Source organism: Ascaphus truei, chromosome 5, assembly GCF_040206685.1.
Source record: "Ascaphus truei isolate aAscTru1 chromosome 5, aAscTru1.hap1, whole genome shotgun sequence".
NCBI classification, from domain to species: domain Eukaryota; kingdom Metazoa; phylum Chordata; class Amphibia; order Anura; family Ascaphidae; genus Ascaphus; species Ascaphus truei.
The window spans coordinates 135991802-136012530 of NC_134487.1; the positions used below are offsets into that span (position 1 = coordinate 135991802).

General features: G+C 37.9%; 1 long non-coding RNA gene across 1 annotated transcript; it reads right to left on the reverse strand.

The window, feature by feature from the left end:
• Positions 1-3707: 3707 nt before the first annotated feature.
• Positions 3708-18766, reverse strand: LOC142494464 (uncharacterized). Its single transcript, XR_012801453.1, has 3 exons — positions 18604-18766; positions 4450-4504; positions 3708-4026 (listed from the first exon to the last, which is right to left on the reverse strand). It is a non-coding gene; the product is annotated as an uncharacterized LOC142494464 (long non-coding RNA).
• Positions 18767-20729: the final 1963 nt, after the last annotated feature.

Consider the following 20729-nt stretch of genomic DNA (forward strand, 5'->3'; position numbering starts at 1 on the left):
TTGCGTGACCACATACACACACTGACTGACACACATACACACACTGACTGACACGCATACATACACACACTGACTGACACGCATACATACACACACTGACTGACACGCATACACACACACACACTGACTGACACACATACACACACACACACACATTGACTGACACACATACACACACACACTGACTGACACACATACACACACACACTGACTGACACACATACACACACACACTGACTAACACACATACACACACACTGATTGACACACATACACACACACTGACTGACACACATACACACACACACTGACTGACACACATTCACACACACACTGACTGACACACATACACACACACACTGACTGACACACATACACACACACACACTGACTGACACACACACACACACACTGACTGACACACACATACACACTGACTGACACACACATACACACATTGACTGACACACACACACACTGACTGACTGACCCACACACACACACACACACTGACTGACTGACACACTGACACACACACTGACTGACACTCTGACACACACACACTGACTGACACGCATACACACACACACTGACTGACATGCATACACACACACACTGACTGACATGCATACACACACACACTGACTGACACACACACACACACTGACTGACTGACACGCTGACACACACACACTGACTGACACACTGACACACACACTGACTGACACACTGACCCACACACTGACTGACATGCATACACACACTGACTGATACGCATACACACACACACTGACTGACACGCATACACACACTGACTGACACGCATACACACACACTGACTGACACGCATACACACACACACTGACTGACACGCATACACACACACACTGACTGACACGCATACACACACACACTGACTGACACGCATACACACACACACTGACTGACACGCATACACACACACACTGACTGACACACATACACTGGCAACACACTTTATTCGAGCTCGGCTAGTCCCACGAATTCGGGTATACCCGGGTGTATTGAGGTTTGTGACTGTTTTCTGCCCGAGTGCATTGGGTTATTTTCCAGGCAGGGATTGAAGCATTTTATTCCCGCTGGCTGCAATACTGCACAGTATATATATATATACTGCATTACAATTCATGAATTTATGCCATCTGGTAGACACGCGAAGCATTGCAGCCTATTAAATTCTAATCATTATCATTTAACAGATCAGCCGCCCGTCAGCCAGGCATGAACCCAGGCTGGGAAGGCAAACGCAACGGGGATTGTCAGAGGTGAGGAGCGGCGCATTCCAGGTATCTGCCAGGTACATACTGGGTATTTGCTCGAATAAAGTGTGTCGGTGCAGTACACACACACTGACTGACATGCATACACATTGACACTGACACACATACACACACACTCACTGACACACATATACACACTGACTGACACACTGACTGACACACACATACACACATTGACTGACACACACACACACACACACTGACTGACTGACACACACATACACATTGACTGACACACACACACTCACACACACACAGACTGACTGACACGCATACACACTGACTGACACACGCATACACACACAGACTGACACGCATACACACACTGACTGACACACACACACATACACACACTGATTGACACACATACACATACACACACACACTGGATGACACACACACTGGCTGACACACATACACACGAGGAATTCACACTTAGTGCAAATAGCTAATACAGGGGATGTGTGCCGAGCACGCGCATTATAAGTAAAATGTATTTGCGTTTTGTCAATGAAATTGTATTTTGATTTTTAATTAAAACATCACCAATATAAATACAATTTCTGTGACAAAAGTCAAAGAAGTTTGACTTACTATGCGCGTGCACAGCACACACAGCTTTTATTTTTTCATGAATACATAGTATGTTCATAAGTGAAGGAATGTTAGACGGAGATTCTAATCCCATAATATGAGAAATTATTATCTCAGATCATGCCCCAGTATATTTGGAGTTGGAGCTGTGTCTATCTAAACAAAGCCCAAATACATGGAGATTTTAAAATTATTTGTACCAAAAAGAAAATTTTATGAAATATCTAATAAATGCATGGAGGAACTTCGAAACAAATAACGAATATAAATCAAACCCAGTACTATTCTGGGAATCATCGAAAGTAGTAATAAGAGGGAAATATAATGTATGTAAATTGATTTAACAAACTGTCCACCAAAGGATTTAAAACAGCTAGCAAAGAGCTTAGCCAAGCCTATAAAAAGCTTAAAATACATCATTCTAAAACTAACAGAGAAATATACTGGCAAAAAAAAGAAACTTATGAACTGTGGCTCGAAACAGGAAAGATAAAGAAACTCAATAAGAGAAGCTAAATTCTTCAAATATGGCAACAAGGCAGGGAGACTCTGGGGTAATCTGATGAGGGGATTCAATAAAATAAAACCTATATCCCAAATAAAGGAACCAGATGGATACATCTCAACTGACCCAATAAAAATAAGCGAAACCTTAAAAAATTATTCTAAAGAATTATACAAAAAGGGCAAGATAGATGAAGAAACTGAACATCCCAAAAATAAATAAAGAACAAATGGAAAGCATAAATTCCCCAAAACCTCAAAAAGGAATAGTAGAAGCCATACAAAACTTAAAATGCTTCAAAGGCCCAGGCCCAGATGAATTATCAGGAGAATACTTTAAATTGATTAAAGAAGAAGTAGACCTCCCATTGGTAAGGACTTTTCAAGACATTTTAGAAGGGAAGGTAACTATGCCCATGAATGAATTATCTTACCATATATCAAAACCATACAAAAACCAGGAAAAGATCCCCTAGCACTAGAAACCTATAGACCAATCTCTTTGAGAAAGCAAGATATCAACATATTTACTGAAATAATGTCAGAAAGATTGGCCAAAATACTACCTTTACTTATAGATCCTCACCAATCGGGTTTTATATAGATAAGTTCAGCAGGGGAAAATATCAGAAAGGTACTTTCGGTCATACAATGAATTAAATTGCATAAACTAAAACAACTCGATATTAGTGGCTATTGATGCAGAGAAAGCCTTTAATAATATATTGGGAACATGTTTTATATACATTAGAAAAGTTTGGTTTCCATAGAAACTTTAATTAAATGCATCAGGGTATATACAGTAATCAAAATGTACAAACAATAGCAGCAGGTTGCCTATTAGAATTGTTTTTCCTACAGTATATAGGAGGGCAAGACAAGGTTGCACCCTTCTCCCCTACTATTTAATTTGGCAATAAAACCACTTGCTCATTATCTAAAACTAATGGAACAATTTCAGCAAATCTAAATGGGGACTTCCGAATTAAAACTAGCAATGTTAGCAGATAACATTCTTTTCTTTATATCCAAACCTGATAAATCAATAACCGAAATACTACAGATGATAACAACGTTCGGTACATTTGCTGGATTCAAAATTAATGCAACTAAAACAGAATTAATATACATATCAAAACCAGAACACTAATAGGATAAATAAGATTCCACTCAGAATTAGAAGTACTCCAATCAGATACCTGTGGTAATGTTTGAAGCCAATCTAACAAAATTATATCAAAATAACATTAAACATATGTATCCAAGTCCCCTTGGACTACTGATTCCATGGCCCCTCTAGCACTGTAAGTCCTAGTAAAGAGTGGGCAGTTGTCACGGATGCTCACTACAACCTGGACTGGCTGAGGTGGGGAAGATATATAAACACCGCCCTAAGCCACAGGATTGGTCCGGATTGCAGAGTCGAGGATGTATAGCCGGGTCAGGGTAGGAGAGTGGAGAGAGTAGAGGATACTTGCTGTGGTCCGGGGTTGGAGAGTGTAGAATGGTTGAAGTCCGTAAGTCGTGGTCGTGGAGTAGAGAGTGTAGAATGGTCGTAGTCCGTAAGCCGTGGTCGTGGAGTAGAGAGTGTAGAAGTCCGTTAAACAAGCTGTGGTCCAGGGGGAATAGGAAGAGACAGGTCAGGCACAAGCAGGGTCACAACTGAGATTCGGATACAAACAGAGACAGGTACTCCAGGTACTAAGGCTGCAAATGAGCACGGTGCATAGAAGGGTCTATGCTCAGCAACAACCAGAGGGCTGAATCAGTATAAATACAGGAGGGAACCAATTAGGGATGGGTATAAATTTTACTATGTGTATTGTATAACCAAACGCTTTATAAGTTGCAAATGTAACAATATAAGATTTGATCAATGCTGTACTGTGAAAGCTGACATTCTATGTATCTGAGTGATTGGAATACATAAAGTTTAAAAAATATATATATATTCTCATACGAGATACTGTTGATACCTGGAGAACTGTGAGAAAAAAATGTAACCAACCGTATTCTCCATCTAGATTCTCACCAATAGAGGGCAATTATAAATTCCCCCCAGGAAACTGCCAAAAGTTATACGGTACCTGGAGAAAAAAAGAGATTACAAATTTAGATAATTATATAAATAAAGAGACACAGGATGTCATGTCTATCCAGGAGATAAAAGAGAAACATGAATTTCAAGATATACAGACATATTCATATATCCAATTGATGGATTATTGTAACTACACAGCCTGAAAAACAATATATTCAATGACTTTTTCTACAAGTTTAAGGAAAGCAAATACTTCCTAGCAGATTTATACAAATGAATCAGAGACTATGAAATTAAGTAAAATAACAGAAATATTCTTGCAGTAAATCCAGGCAACAGGATTTTTAAAAAAAATCAAACAATGGAGGAAATCATACTAGTTTATGGAAGAGTATGTAAACTCATAACATCAGAAAACTGGAGAGAGATGCAGTTTAGGATAGCTCACAAAGTTTACAGATGCAGCAGCCGTTATCCGACCATTTCTCGGACCAATCTCAGTAACGTTTGCTTTATTCCTCGCAGCATTCACTCAATCATTTTCCCGTGAAGTCTGCCAATCACACCTTTGTTTACCCGTAGAAGGAATTCCAAATAGAAAAAAGCGGAGCACACCTGCAATACAAATGGGCCTAGAACATCAAAAATCTATGATAAAATCACCTTTATTCCGTGGTGGACAACGTGGAGTACAGGCGGAAAAAACTCTTATGTGTTTCGCGCATAATGCTTTGTCAAAGAGTGTGTTCACGTTATCGTAATCTGTGATTAATATAGTATAGTCTCCGCCCCCAGCTTGTAATGATGTGTCGCTGTATTGGCGCGAAAACGGCATAAACAAAACTGATTGGTTGAAGAAACCATCAATCAGTGAGCCGCTCGCCGAACACCACTCGGAGGGGAATGGAGAATATGTGATATAACAAAAACTATATTTAACATACTGTACATACTAAGTGTCTTGCAATACTTGGCACAAATCACGTTTATCTTAGATTGTATGTTTTTATTACAGCACAATTATTTTTTATTTGATAAACAATATTATTTACAGACACAAGGCACTGCAATGGGCACCTCATTTCCACCGTCCTATGCAAACTTGTTTATGGGATTTTGGGAAACTTCACACATTTTCGGTGACACCAATCCATTTAGGAGATACATTAAATTCTATTGTCGCTATATTGACGACTTACTTATGATTTGGTGTGGGGGATCTACAGACACTTTTTGCTTTCTTTGAATATTTGGATTGTAACACTTATAATCTTAAATTCACACATATGTATCATGACAATCACATCAATTATTTAGACCTACATCTCTATGTGGATGTTAATTTAAAGATACAAACAGATATATTTAGAAAAGAGAATTCCCGCAGCTCCCTGCTCAGAGCCAATAGTGCCCACTCTAGATCACTGCTAAATGGTATCCCAAAAAGTTAATTTTTAAGACTTAGGAGGATTTGCTCCACGGAGGAATCCTTCCAATTACAAGCTGAACAGCTCAGAATTAGATTAAAAAATGTGGCTACCATGAAAGTGATCTAGAGTTATCACTCAACCAAGCATTATAAACTAACAGATCAGAACTCTTGGAGAGAGTTACAGTTAAGAAACATACTTATCCCAGACTGAATGTATCATCTGATAAAAAAGGTCAAAACAAAGAGATACCACTGTTTATTACAGCATACTCAAAACAAGCAGAACAAATTAGATTTATCATAAATAAACACTGGGATATTCTTCGTCTAGATAAAGATCTAGACATGCTTACTCGATCCAATCTAAGAATTGTATATAAAAAAGCCAGGACTATAGGTAGCCATCTCTTTCCAAGTATGTTTATGGTTAAAGAAACAAAGAATATGAATATTCCCAAAGGTTTCTTTAAATGCGGTGCTTGCAACCTTTGCAAGTACACGTCACCTTTAAATCATTAAGAAATATATACACTGATCAAAGATATAAAATCAATTCCTTCATGACATGTAACACCAATTATGTTATCTACATTCTAAAATGTGAATGTGGGAGTAGCTATATTGGAAGAACTATAAGAGCTCTCAAGATAAGGATAAGTGAACATCTGAGAACCATAAAAAATAAGGATGAAAAATTCCCAGTCGCTCGTCACTTCATTCATTGTCCAAAAGGATCCATTAGCACTTTCTCATTCAGTGCTATTGAGCATATACAAATTCACCCTAGAGGAAGAGATAGAGAATCTCTCCTTAATTGTCGTGAGATGCACTGGATTTATACCCTTGGGACATTAGCTCCCAGGGGTATGAATGTTGACTGGGAATTGAAGCACTTTTTAAGATGATTTGTACTCACTGTATAAAGTATTATATATCTCTTGATTTATCATACTCACATGTTTAAATATTGATCTCATGAATTGGATATCATTATTACATACTTGATCATATCTTATAATGTATTTAGTTATTAAAACTTGGTCTATGCACTCAATGTTTTGACTGCATATAATGAAAAAAAACTGTTCATAATGTCTTTGTTATTAATGAATATCGGGCATATTTGACAGATGAAATATAAACATAACTATATTCTATTATACATCCTGGTATGATCATAAATTAGAATATATATAGAGGTTTATTCATATATCCAATTCCAAATCATGATTTCAATACATGTGATAGTATATGTTCATTCCTCTGCTTTCTTCTGCCTTCTCCTGTTTTCTGATTCACTATTTTAGCTTACCCTTCTACATCCTTTATTGCATGTCCAATCTGCCTTCATTTGCAAGATATGACCTATTGTATTGTCACAATTATATCAACTGTTTAGTTAAACATGACATGGATAAGATAATCTTCAGATAATATACTTTAGATTTCGTTAGACATTAATCCATGTCATAATCCTCAAAATTCCATTCTAGATTTGTTCATCGTCAAACTCTATATATGTCTTTTTGTTATTATGTCCTTTTATCTTCCTCATAACTCCTTATGTTATTTTTATGTTATGTCATTGCTTATATGCACCCCCGATCAGAGGATTATGATTCTGAGCTCATCTCTCATTGGTCACTTACATCGACCAATCAGATTGATTCTGCCGGTTTCGCGCCACTGCGGTGACCCGTCATGCATCAGCTGGGAGCGGGGGGGACGACTATATCAGCTGTTAGAGACGTTACTGTAAAACACTCTTTGACAAAGGGCTTTCGCCCGAAACGCGTTAGAGTTCCTACCTGCCATAACACCATGATGATTACCATGGAATAAAGCATGTTTACTGGTGTTTAGCCCCCAAGTTTTTTGCTGTACTCCACTTACAAGCGTGATGCATGCCGACGAAACTTCTGTCTCTGAATCGTGAGTACTCCTCTCCATGCAAAGGATTGGAGGTTTATCTTGCTTTTTATGTGCCATTCTCCAGGGTGACTGTTAATAATGGTGTCCACACAGAGCTTTATATACATATATGTTACTCTTATGTTGGAAGCTATACACCACATGTCCCCAATCCAAGGAGATTAATTAAGGCATATTGGATTATTCAACACTCACGAGGCTGGATCAAAGTTATTCCCTAAGATGGTTAAATGTACCTCTCAAGATATTATTGTACTAATGGTCAACATAGTTGAGCACCGAATTTTTGGATTCTTTCCTATTACTGTTTCCCTGACTAATAGTATTCCCTACCAGTATGCTTTTTCTCTCCCCAACCCCAAAAAACCTGAGGATTTAATAATGTACGCATGGTTTACACATAATTTGGTAAATGTAATAATGTACACATAATTTTTTCATGCGTAGCGATGTTTAATCATAATATAGTCATAATGTTCAGTAAATTACTGTACCCCATGCCATGTCCTTTCTCCCCAAACACTCATAATTGCATAATGTAAGGTGCGATTGTTAATATTGAATATTGTCTCTTTCTTTACAGACCAAGATGTCCAAGAAGAGACAGGCAGAAGAAAAAGACAAGAATATTGTAAATTTGGAAGAAGAGGCCACATTATATTTTTGTATTATTCATTTTTACTTTATTATCCTGTACAAATAAAACATTTCATACTTTATAAATACTTGTTGGTGTGTTCATGTTTTTACTGTTGAGATACACTTACAGTAGTACTAAACATAAAGACCTAAAGGCATTTAAATATATATAAATATCTCATTGACATACAGTATATATAAATCTTGAAAATAAGTTGTTTTAACTGCTTAGATACACTTACAGTAATACTATACATAAAGTACTAATGTCATTTAAATATATATCCATATCTAATTGACATACAGTATGTACTGTATAAATCTAAAAAATAAAAGTTGTTTTACTGTTTAGATATACTTACAGCATCACTACTGTAGAGATCTAGTGACTCCATAAGGAAATGTACTGTACAGAACTGTAATTCATTTAACATGTATCTTACTGTACAGTAATTTTATTCTCAACAAGGTTTCATAGTGACACGCATGTGCAGAAATGTGATGACATGCATATGCGTTTCAACAAGGTTCCATTGTAACACACACATGTGCAGAATAAACATTTTACATTTGGAAGAAGAGGTGACGTTGTATTTTTGTATTATTCATTTTTACTTTATTGTCGTGGGCAAATAAAACATTTAATTCTCTACAAATACTTTTTGGTTTATTCATGTTTTTAGTCTTCAAATTACAATTACACACACTTGAAGTACTGTACAGGAATAAAAGACAGGATGCATTGCAATTAGATTTTTAAGACAATAACTCGCGATCGCCCACTTGCATTTCTCAACGGTATTGCAGAAAAAGCTATATTTCAATTTCTGCAATCGATCAAAACACCAGTAAACTCGTACCTTAACGCGTGAAAATTTTCAGAAATAACACGCTAAGCCTAGGTGTGTCAAGGATTTCAACCAGAGAAATGGTCGTATAATGGCTGCTGCATCTGTACATACCATTCACAAGACAACAAAAAAATCTGAAGACAGATAATACTAAATGCTCTACATGTAGGACTAAAGGAGCTGACCTCAAACATTGTCTCTGGGATTGTGAAGTAATCACATTATTTTGGGACCAGGTTTTACAATATATCTTCAAAAGAAATAAGGTTCTGTGAGAAAAACACCCGTTACCCATGATATTTGCTAATACAAGTTGAATTGTAATAGAAAAGCTATCCGACCCACTGAAATGATTTTACTAGCGGCTAGAAAAGCTATTATGACAAAATGGATAGCTCCAGAGCTGCCAACATTAGAACTAGTAAGATCTTGAATCTCAAACTACTGTAATTACCATAGACAAAATAACTCCTGACTCCCCACCGGAGAATTACAATATCAAATGGAATTGGTTCTTGGAAACCATTCCAAGCCAAGAACAGGAAGAATTAAGAAATACTTCAGACTAGCCCAGTACATACCTGAGGACCAGATTTATAGATTGATAACCTAAAAAGCTGACGTTGAGTTATAATTTTAAAAATTCTTAATGGAAAGAAATGACGACCCTTACATATAGTTATATAGTAGATGAGGTTGAAAAAAGATATGCATCCATCAAGTTCAACCCAAGCTAAATTTAGACAACAGATACTTTATCCTAGATCTGTAGTTACAGTATATTGATCTACAGGAAGGCAAACAAAAAACCCCAGTGACATATCATCCAATGATATCTCATAAGGGGAAAAATAAATTCCTTCCTGACTCTAAGGATTGGCAATCAGATTACTCCCTGGATCAATGTCCTTCTCATGTTTACTTATTTGGTATATCCCTGTATACCTTTGCTTTCTAAAAAATGAAGTCCAACCTTTTTTTTAAACAAATCTATTGTATCTGCCATCACAGTCTCCATGGGTAATGAATTCCACATTTTTTTTTTTTATAACTTGAATTTTATTGATGAGTACATGCTTGTTATACATATATATATATAAAAAAAAACATTTAAACAAATATTGTTCAAAATAGCATGTAGTGAACATTAATTAACACATAACTGACCCACATGGTTTTTCGAGCCCTATTTAACCATGTGGTAAAGGATAGTCATTCATATTGTGAGGGGTCGGGGGATAATAATAACAGAAATAAATTATAATAAAAAAAAAAAAAAAAAAAAAAAAATTAAGAGGGGGAGGGAGGAGGGAAGAGGGAAGGGGTGTAGGATGGGAATGGGAGAACGGAGGAAATGGATGGAATATTCTCTGAAGGCTGTTGAGAGGTCTTTGCTGCCGCCGAATAGCCGCAGTAGCTAAGGGAAGGTATATATGAGCGAACTCATATTGTGTGAGGTATTTGTTGTGGAAATGGGCTTCACCCCACTGCAGGAGAACGCATCTATTGCTATCATAGCCAAATTGTGTCACGCTCTACCCCGGGGATGTCTGTCTGTGCTAGCCAAGGGGTCCAGACTTTTAGGAAATTGTCGCCAGTGTCATTAACTAAGCTAGTTAATTTTTCCATCTGGCAAATAAACCAAATACGATTCCGAATCTTTGGGATAATTGGAACTTCGGGGCGTTTCCATAGTGCTGCGATCTCACACCGCGTTGCTATTGCGAAATGTGCAATGAGTTTATTATGCGATTTTGATAGGCCTTTTACTGGTCTGTTTGAGAGAAACAGCCATGGGTCTGGGGGAATAGAGAGGTCAAAAATCCTCTGGATCCAATTCCTAATTTGTTCCCAAACTAGGGAGATCCGAGGGCAAGACCACAGCATATGTAACAGGTCAGCTGTTCCTCCACATTGTTTGGGACACAGTGGGGAGGACCCTGGAGCGAACTTAGATAATTTGAGTGGGGTGAGGTACCACCTCATTAGGACTTTATATGCGTTCTCCTTCAGTGTTGTGCATATGGAACTTTTGGCAGTGGCTAAAAATATGGAGTTCCAATCTTCTTCCTCTAAGGTCTCCCCTAGGTCTAATTCCCATTGGTTTTGGAATGAAGGGGTTTGCAATTTAGATGTAGCGGACTCGACTACCTCTCCATAAATCGTAGATATAAGTCCCTTAGTGTCGGTTTCTACCCGGCAGAGCTTTTCGAAATTTGTCAGGGGAGGGTATGGGGCGGATTTGTTGTAAAATGCTCTTATCTGGAGGTATTTATAGAATTCTGTGTGGGGGATGTCTTTTTCTAGTCTGATATGGTCGAATGTTTTGATTTTTAGGTTGTATCCTTCTAAATCTTTGAGTCTATTATATCCTTTTAGTTTCCAGATAGAACTGTTGTTACCAATTAGGCCCGTGCAAAATTCGGGTTGTTCCAAAGAGGGGACATCAAAGAGCATCTTGATGTGAGTGAGTTTTTAATTCTAGTTGCTTCCCAAACCGATAGAGAGTTGGTCATTGAGGTGAGCGGCAGGGTAGCGGGTTTCCTCGCTAATTTAGGTAACCAAATCAGACTACTGAGCTCTAATGGAGAGCACGCGGCACTTTCTAATTCTACCCATCTCTTCAATGTAGGGTCAGAATGCCATTGAATAATATGACTTAATTGAGCCGCTTTATAGTATGCTAACAGGCAGGGTACCGCCAAGCCGCCAGCTAAGGTAGGTCTTTTCATATTCAGTTTATTTACTCTCGGTTTCTTTCCGTTCCAGATAAAGTTAGATATTGCAGACTGAAGTGAGAGTATATCCTTCAGTTTGAGTGGCACTGGTAGTGTCTGGAAGAGGTATAGGATACGGGGAAGTAGATTCATTTTAACGCTATGTATCCTACCTATCCAAGAAATCTTCTTGGAAGACCATCTGATTAGGTCCTGTTTCAACGTCCAAATTAGGTTGGGATAATTTGCATTGTAGATGCTTTTTGCATCTTTGGTGATATGAGTTCCTAGGTATTTTATAGACTTCTTCTGCCAATTGAATTTGAAATTTAGTTTCAATAGTTTTTCCGTATGTCTAGGGAGATTGATATTCAGAGCTTCAGATTTGGATTGGTTTATTTTAAACCCAGAGATTTTGGAGAATTTGTCTAGTAGATCAAATAGATTTGGTAATGAAGTGAGGGGTTTTGAAATGATTAGTAAGATATCATCTGCATACAGGGCCGCTTTATGGGATTGAGCGTATGCGTTTAACCCTGAGATATCAATATTATCTCGAATGCGTGCTGCTAGAGGTTCGATACATAGGGCAAACAGGAGGGGAGATAGAGGGCACCCCTGTCTTGTGCCGCTTTGAATTTGAAATGGAAGTGAGGGGAAGCCCTGATGTATAACCCTAGCGGATGGGCTTGAGTACAGCGACGTAATCGCTCCGCTCACCCTATCCCCGAAGCCAAATGCTGCTAGCGTCTCTTTTAAGTATGGCCAGTCGATCCTATCAAAAGCTTTTTCAGCATCCAGACTTAATAGCATAGTTTGAGTGTTATTTTTATTTGCCAATTCTAGCAGATCAATAAATCGTCGGGTGTTATCCGCTGCTTGTCTTCCTTTGATGAAGCCGACCTGATCTGGATGTATTAGTCTGGGTAGGATTAGACTTAATCTGTTGGCCAACAATTTAGCATATATTTTTATATCGGTATTGATTAAGGAAATTGGCCTATAGCTTTTACAATTCAGCGGATCCTTGCCAGGTTTGTGTATTAGAGATATAGACGCCCGCAGCATATCCTCGGGGATTGGGGCTCCCGCTAGTATAGCGTTGAACATGTGGAGCAGCTGTGGGGCTAGTGAATTTGAAAACTTCTTATAGTATAGCCCCGAGAAACCATCTGGTCCTGGTGCCTTTGATGGTTTAAGTTCTTTGATGGCCTGAGACACTTCTTCCAATGTGAAGTCGGCACCCAGGGCCTCTTTGTCCTGCTCTGTCAATCTCCCTATCTTTGAGCTGGTTAAGAAATCTCTTAGAGCTCTGCTCGTATTGATATTATGTGCCACTTTCTTACCATCATATAGGGAACTATAAAATGAACCAAATTCTTCTACTATCTTTTTGGGGTTGGCTGTTTGTATGCCTGATTTTAAGCGTATAGCTTGGATGTTAAACTTAGATTGCCTATCTTTTAAAGCTCGAGCTAGCATCGTATCCGGCCTGTTAGCTTTCTCATAGAATTTCCTCTTGGACCAACTCAGGGAGTTATCTGCTCTGGAAGTCAATAGCATGTTTAGTTCAATTTTTGTATCTTTTAGATCATGAGTTGTTTGTGAGTCGGGATTAGATTTGTGGTTTAAGATAAGGGAATGTAATTTAGATTGGAGCAGTTTAATTTTGGAATCTCTTTCTCGTTTTCGTTTAGCTGTGATGTTGATCAATATGCCCCTTAAGGTTGCTTTATGAGCCTCCCAAAGTATCATATGGGATTCCACAGAGCCTGTGTTTATTGTGAAAAATTGAACTATTTCTTGATCTATTATATCACATATTTCAGGTATTTTTAGAATAGACTCATTAAGTTTCCAGTTTGCACCTGGCCGATTGGGTCGGATATTATTGCACCTTAGCTCTATTGGTGCGTGGTCAGACCATGAAATATCATGGATCTCTGTTTGCGTGACCATAGGAACCAGGTGGCACGAGATAAAGAGGTAGTCGATTCTACTGTATGAGGTATGTGGGTGGGAATAAAAGGTGTAATCTTTGGTAGATGGATGGAGCTCTCTCCATATATCCACTAACTGGGTGTCTTTCAGGCCTCTATGAAGGGCGGATTGCGCTTTTTTATTGTCAGAGACTCCTCCTCTTGATCTATCTATATCTGAATGCATTGTTATATTGCAATCTCCTCCTACAATGACGCAGCCTTTGGCTACTGAGTTTAGTATTTTGAAGAATTTATCAAAGAAAGTTGCGTCTTGTATACAGGGAGCGTATAGGGAGGCCAATGTAATAGGCTGTTCATGGATCATTCCTACTAATATAATATAGCGGCCTTCGGTATCTTTTTTAATTGTCTGTGAGACAAATGGGATTTTATTATTGAACAGAATGGCTACCCCTCTTTTTTTGATTGAAGCTGATGAAGTGAAATATTGGGAGAAGCCCTTGTCTAGGAATTTGGGTGGGTTGTTCTTATTGAAGTGTGTCTCCTGCAAGAACAACACATCTGCCTGTTTTCTCTTGTAGTCCGTAAAAGCTAATTTTCTTTTGATTGGACTATTAAAGCCTTTTACATTGTGAGATATTAAGGTTAACGCCATGTGTCATAGTGGTAGAAGTAACCAGTGTAAAGACCCTTATACTCACCTTTAGCCATTGCTCCGTTGAATCTATCCGATGTTCCTCTCATAAGTGCGTCGATTAGTCTCATCCATAGGGCTCCGTTTGTCCATGGGAAGGTAGGGAAGGGGACATAGGAAGGATAGGTAGACAAAACAGAGGAGGCTACAAGAGGGGTATAACGTGGGTTAAAAAGCAACATATAAAAAGGGAAAAGTATAAAAAGGAGTGAACAAAAAACAGGAACGTGTCTCGGGAGCCCCCGAGGGATGTTCCTGTGCCCAGTAGGTAGCTCTGCTGGCTCCATCTCATGGATGAGCCGGACTCCTGTATTGGAGGCAATCCTACCTGGGACTTGTGGTTGGTCTCTCCTGTTGAGGGACCAAAAAGAAAAACACATGCGCGTCGCCGGGGATAACCCCACCGGCACAATTTCCATAAATTCAATAACTTATTAACTGCGGCAGCTTAATTTGGGTTTCTTGAGTGCCTCATAACATTTAGAACCTTAATATGAACAGGGATATCAATTACATTCCTCCTGGGTAACCGTAAAACCCAATGTTAATCATAATCAAAACTTTCTCAACGTATAGCAACTATGAAGCAACATTTGGTAGACTATCGTAAATAATGCTCCGATCTTATTGCGTATATTATTGCGGGGAATGCCTGTACATGACATATGACAAATGATACAAATAAGGCATATAAAACAGATATATGGACATATAAGGTAGATAGGGCGACTATATCTTCCTAGAATAAATAAACATATCTTTAACCAATGCATAGGATAATGAACAATGTAAAATGTATCAACTGTATTAACTGCTATTTTGTTGAGGATAATAATCCAAAAGTTATGAGAGATATAAACATATACACTTCATATACCTCTTATGTATAGTATAGATCTTAATACAGTATTTATATATACATTACACTGCTCAATCACTTACATTATCGATATAAATTATGTGTGGATCTTTTAGGAGTCTGTCGTCTCGTATGGAATCTCTGGGTCAACTATATTGAATCCTATTTTTATATGACATTAGGTGTCTACTATGATTATCTGGGGTATATTGGTAGGGATAATAATGCGACTAACAGTGTAGAAAGTGAATAATAGAGGATAATAGTATATAGAATAAACAGTGTCTTGTATATAGCTAAAGATATACATATAGAATATAGCATAAATTGTACGTATAAAGTCTACCTACCTATATATATATATATATATTCCTACGAATGTATACCTGAACATCCCATATGCACAGATTACTCGTATAGTACACCTCTAGTATCTGCATACTATAGCACATCTCGATATATTATATCTTCGTATAGTATATTACAGAATATATATATACCTGTCTATATTTCTTAGTTATACAGCTCCCTATTATATATATATATCGTGCATATAATATAGCGTATAAATAGAGAACAAAGGGTATATGTACTACCTATATATATATATATATATATATATATATATATATATATACATACATATATACACCGCATACGCAAAACATACATGTATATACAGCCTGTAAATGGCACATAGCATATAGTGTAGTATAGTATGATATAGTATATTTCAGTGAATGTATATACGTCTACAACTCCTAGCTCTACAGCTTCCTAGTGTATATATTTAGAGTACATATATATACTATATAAATGCAAACAGTGTATATATATTGTGCATGTCATACAGCATCTAATGTATTACTTATATGTACATACAGCATATGTATAACCTAGACATATATATAACATGTTTATGGCATATAGCACATGCATATATTCATTTATATTCATTCATAATCTTAAGGGTTTTTTTTTTTTTTTTTATAACTTTTGTGAATAATGTAACTTTATTGTAACTTTATTTTGAAAACTTAGTGTATATATAATCTTGGTATGTTAGGGATTATATTAAATGCACATATCATTATTTATTTATACATAGTTACATCATAGTACACAGTTACATAGTAGATGAGGTTGTAAAAAGACATGTGTCCATCAAATTCAACCTATGCTAAATTTAGACGACAGATACGTTATCCTACAGTATATCCGTACTTACTGTCGCGGCCGAGTTTATTCGAGCATTTGCCCGGTCTCGGCCGCGACAGTAACTTGGCGCGCGCCGGGATGTCCCGGGCGCGCGCCGAAGCCTCGGAGGAGAGGCCCGCCGATCGGGGCTTCCCCCTCTCCTCTCCGGGTCCGCCGGGTCTCCCGGAACCCCCTGCCGCCATCCCCCACATCGCGGGACACCAGGGCTCCCTCGGGGAGCCCTGGACGCGCGTGCAGGGGGCGCAGGCACCCGATGACGCGTGACCGCGCATCGGTGACGCGCGGCACGCCGAGGGGATGCCACTAGCAAGCCGGGAAATCTCCCGGCTTGCGGAACTGGCCGCACTCTAATAAAGTGTGCCGCCAGTGTACAGCATATTGATCCAGAGGAAGGCAAACAAAAACCCCAGTGACATATCATTCAATGATATCTCATAAGGGGAAAAAGAAATTCCTTCCTGACTCCAAGGATTGGCAATCAGATTAATCCCTTGATCAACATCCTTCCCATGTATTTATTTGGTATATCCCTGTATACCTTTCCCATCTAAAAAGATGTCCAACCTTTTTTTGAACAAATCTATTGTATCTGCCATCACAGTCTCCATGGGTAATGAATTCCACATTTTAACTGCCCTTACTGTAAAGAACCCTTTTCTTTGTTGCTGTTGAAATCTCCTTTCCTCCAACCTTACGGGATGACCCCGAGTCCTTTGTACTGTCTTTGGGATAAATAGTTATTTTGAAAGCTCCTTGTACTGTCCCCAAATATATTTGTGTAGAACTCAATATATTTGTTACAGAACTCAAAGAACCAGAAGAAAAAATTAGTACAAAAGAAGAAACTCAAGAACTAGTACGAGCGGAATTTGTTGAAAACTAAGCAATTAGCAATATAGGAAAAATTGTCACAAAGTTCATTATTAAACCATATGTTTAAGAAATGCATTTATAATGAAGACTTTTTATAAAAAATTAAAAATAGCCTTTTTTTCTGTACAATGCACTGTATTTTACCTGCCTTGTCCAAATAAAGAGATTTTGGACAAAAAAATAAATATATCAACATAACAGAACAGCAACCGCCAAAACCCTGCCCGAGTGCACCACCAAGCAGTAAGGCCAAAAGTGCTAATCCATGGTCTGAAACTCCAAGCAAGGTGCCGCACAGCCTTGACCTCTCAAATAATTCACTATCAGCTATTATCTATGCTATGCACTATCAGCTATGAGGATGAGCCTGAAGTACCCACAGCCCAGTAAGCCTTGCCCTCTTGCCAATATATGCTATAGCTAGATATCACTGTACCGACAGAGCTCCTTCTGGAAAGGTTACACCGCACTTAACCAAAAAGGGCTGTTTAACAAAACCCTTACATTAGCCCCAGAGCCTCCAGACCCACCAGAACTGCTTTCACCCTCTCCTGAAGAGAGACAAATAAAACCAGACCCACACCTGGCAATGCTCTCCAGCCACAAAACCTCCATTTTATCAGACAATAGGATGACCAACAATCCTGTCACAGAACTTAAAACAAACAAATAAGCTAATTAAACTTCTTCCAACTCTTCTAAACTGCACTCACCAGTCGGGGCCCTCTCAAAATCATCTTATGAACCCAATTTGGCAAACCAACACAACCTGTACAATGTAACCCACATCTGCATCAAGTCCCTCATGATCACCTGAATTAAATCCAATGACTTCAATGAAACCCCATCTCTAACAACATAGGCTAATAAAACCTAAGAAGGTCTGGCTAGCACCAACAACTCTTTGTTACATTTGCATTTATCGCTTGTTTCTGTAAAGGAGACAGACCGGCTAAGCAGATGTGGGGAGTATAGACCAATCCGTACCTGGGATCTACAGTAGATCCTGAATGAGTGGGAATAGTGTGGTCCAGTTCTGGGGTCAAGGCATAGTGGCTGAGTATAGGTCCCAGTTCCGTGGTTGGAGCAGGAGAGAGACAGAATGGTCCAAAGGTAGGCAAAACAGCACACAGCGATTCTGACAGGAAAAATGTATGGAGAACCTTGCACAGGGAAGAGGAGGGAAATAGGTATGTGAAATTGGGGTGCTCGCAAGACGATCGACACAGAGGGGTCTTATCGGAACTCTAGTCCTGGGCACCGGGAAATCTTTCAGCTGCCCTGACTTTACGTATCTAACTACCCTAAACAAACAACGTCCACTAATTAAAACAACACATTTCATGAAATGTTGTATGCATGTTAAACGTACACTTTAAAAAGCAAGACTAGGTGAAAGACATTCAAAGAGCAATGTGAAAAACAATTTCAACTCTGATTTATTTAATCATGGAAGAGTAAATAATTTCATATTTATTAACGTTGTATAACTAAAAAGATAAGGACTTGTTGAAGGAACATTAAAATAGAAGATAATCTAACAGCAATCATTAAAATAATATTTTTCATCAGTAGCTATTATGGAAAGATCAAGAAATAAAAAGGTAAGGCTGTTGTGTTTGAGGGAAACTTAAGATATCGGAGAGTACAATTCCCAGATAATGAGTGGATTATGTTAAGAGAACAATAAACAAAAATGGGTAAACATACGTGATTTTTTTAAAATTTGGAAATCATTAATGAAAGTGAATAAATATTGACACAGTTGGAATGCCCTTTGTGTATTCCTGTAATATAAAGAGCATTGCTCTGAATTAGGGTCCACACAGACTTTCAATTGAGTGCTGATGTTCAATGCTTGATACCCAATAATCATCTGTATCATGAAATTCACGTGTGCATTCCTTCTAGTAGCTCTAAGCTGCTGCTTTGGTAAAGCTCGAATTATTGGTCGTAATCCTTAGCAATGTTTATGTAAATTGTGGGATATGAAGGCTCTATGGGTGTAATCAATAAAGTCACATAGTGCTGATTTGGCACCATTTTTAATAAGCCCCTTTGTATCACTCCAATGTTGACATTTGTATCCTCTCTCTGTTGGTATTAGAGATCAAAGTACATTACATTTACAGTATCATGACCTGTATCTGCCAGTTTGCAATATGTGGATTGTAAAATGGAGGAGTTAAGAGGTTCTTAAATTATAATGGATGTGTCCTATTCTGCATGTCTCTGTATCCTCTTTATTCTAATGTTAGCATGAAAACACTCAGTCATGTCTGAGGTAGTGTAAACATTCTTGCCGAGTGATCTGTATCAAATATAAGAACTTTGATTAATAAACTTTCAAAATCTCATGCAGCTGCAAGCAGAACTTAAATCACATTTTCTATTGCTTAAACAAATTACAGTCTAAGACCTAGGGTATGAAAGTTCAAGGCACAAGCCAGCAATTTATAGTGAAGAGTTTCTGCCTCGTCAGTACACAAGGGCATCATATATGTTAGCTTTTTTCCTCTTATATATTATTTTATGTTATTTTGTTTACCTATATCTAATGTGTTTGCATTTTAGATACACCAGCTGCCTCTGCTCCAGAGAACTGCATTACAGATCTAGTGGAGGTATGTATATGTACTGTATGACCAACCTAACTTTTCTTCAGCTAAAAAACATCAGCTCAAATTGCCAGCATGAATCATAGATGATATATCAAAAAAGAAATGATTTGGTTTCTTTCTTAAAAACGACATACTTTAAGAATTGTTTTTTTTTTATCGGTGCATTCATAAAATGGATAAGATTTAACCTTATTGTTACATGTGTTGTATGGATGTGTGATGACATTCTACTGTATGTTTTCACCATAATAACCTGTAGTAGATCTCCATTTTGTTTTAAAGAAACATGTAGTATTTAAAGGAACTGAACTTATGAAGTCCTATTATTAGTTTAACTTTTTTATGTTTTGACACATAGGATTTTCCAGATGTTAATAAGGATTTCTCTAATTGTACTCACCCCTTTGTACATGTTATTAATGTACTGTATGGTGCTTTCTTTGTTCTCAGAATGGTGCTCCATCACTTGTTCTGAAGCTGGGAAATCTTCTC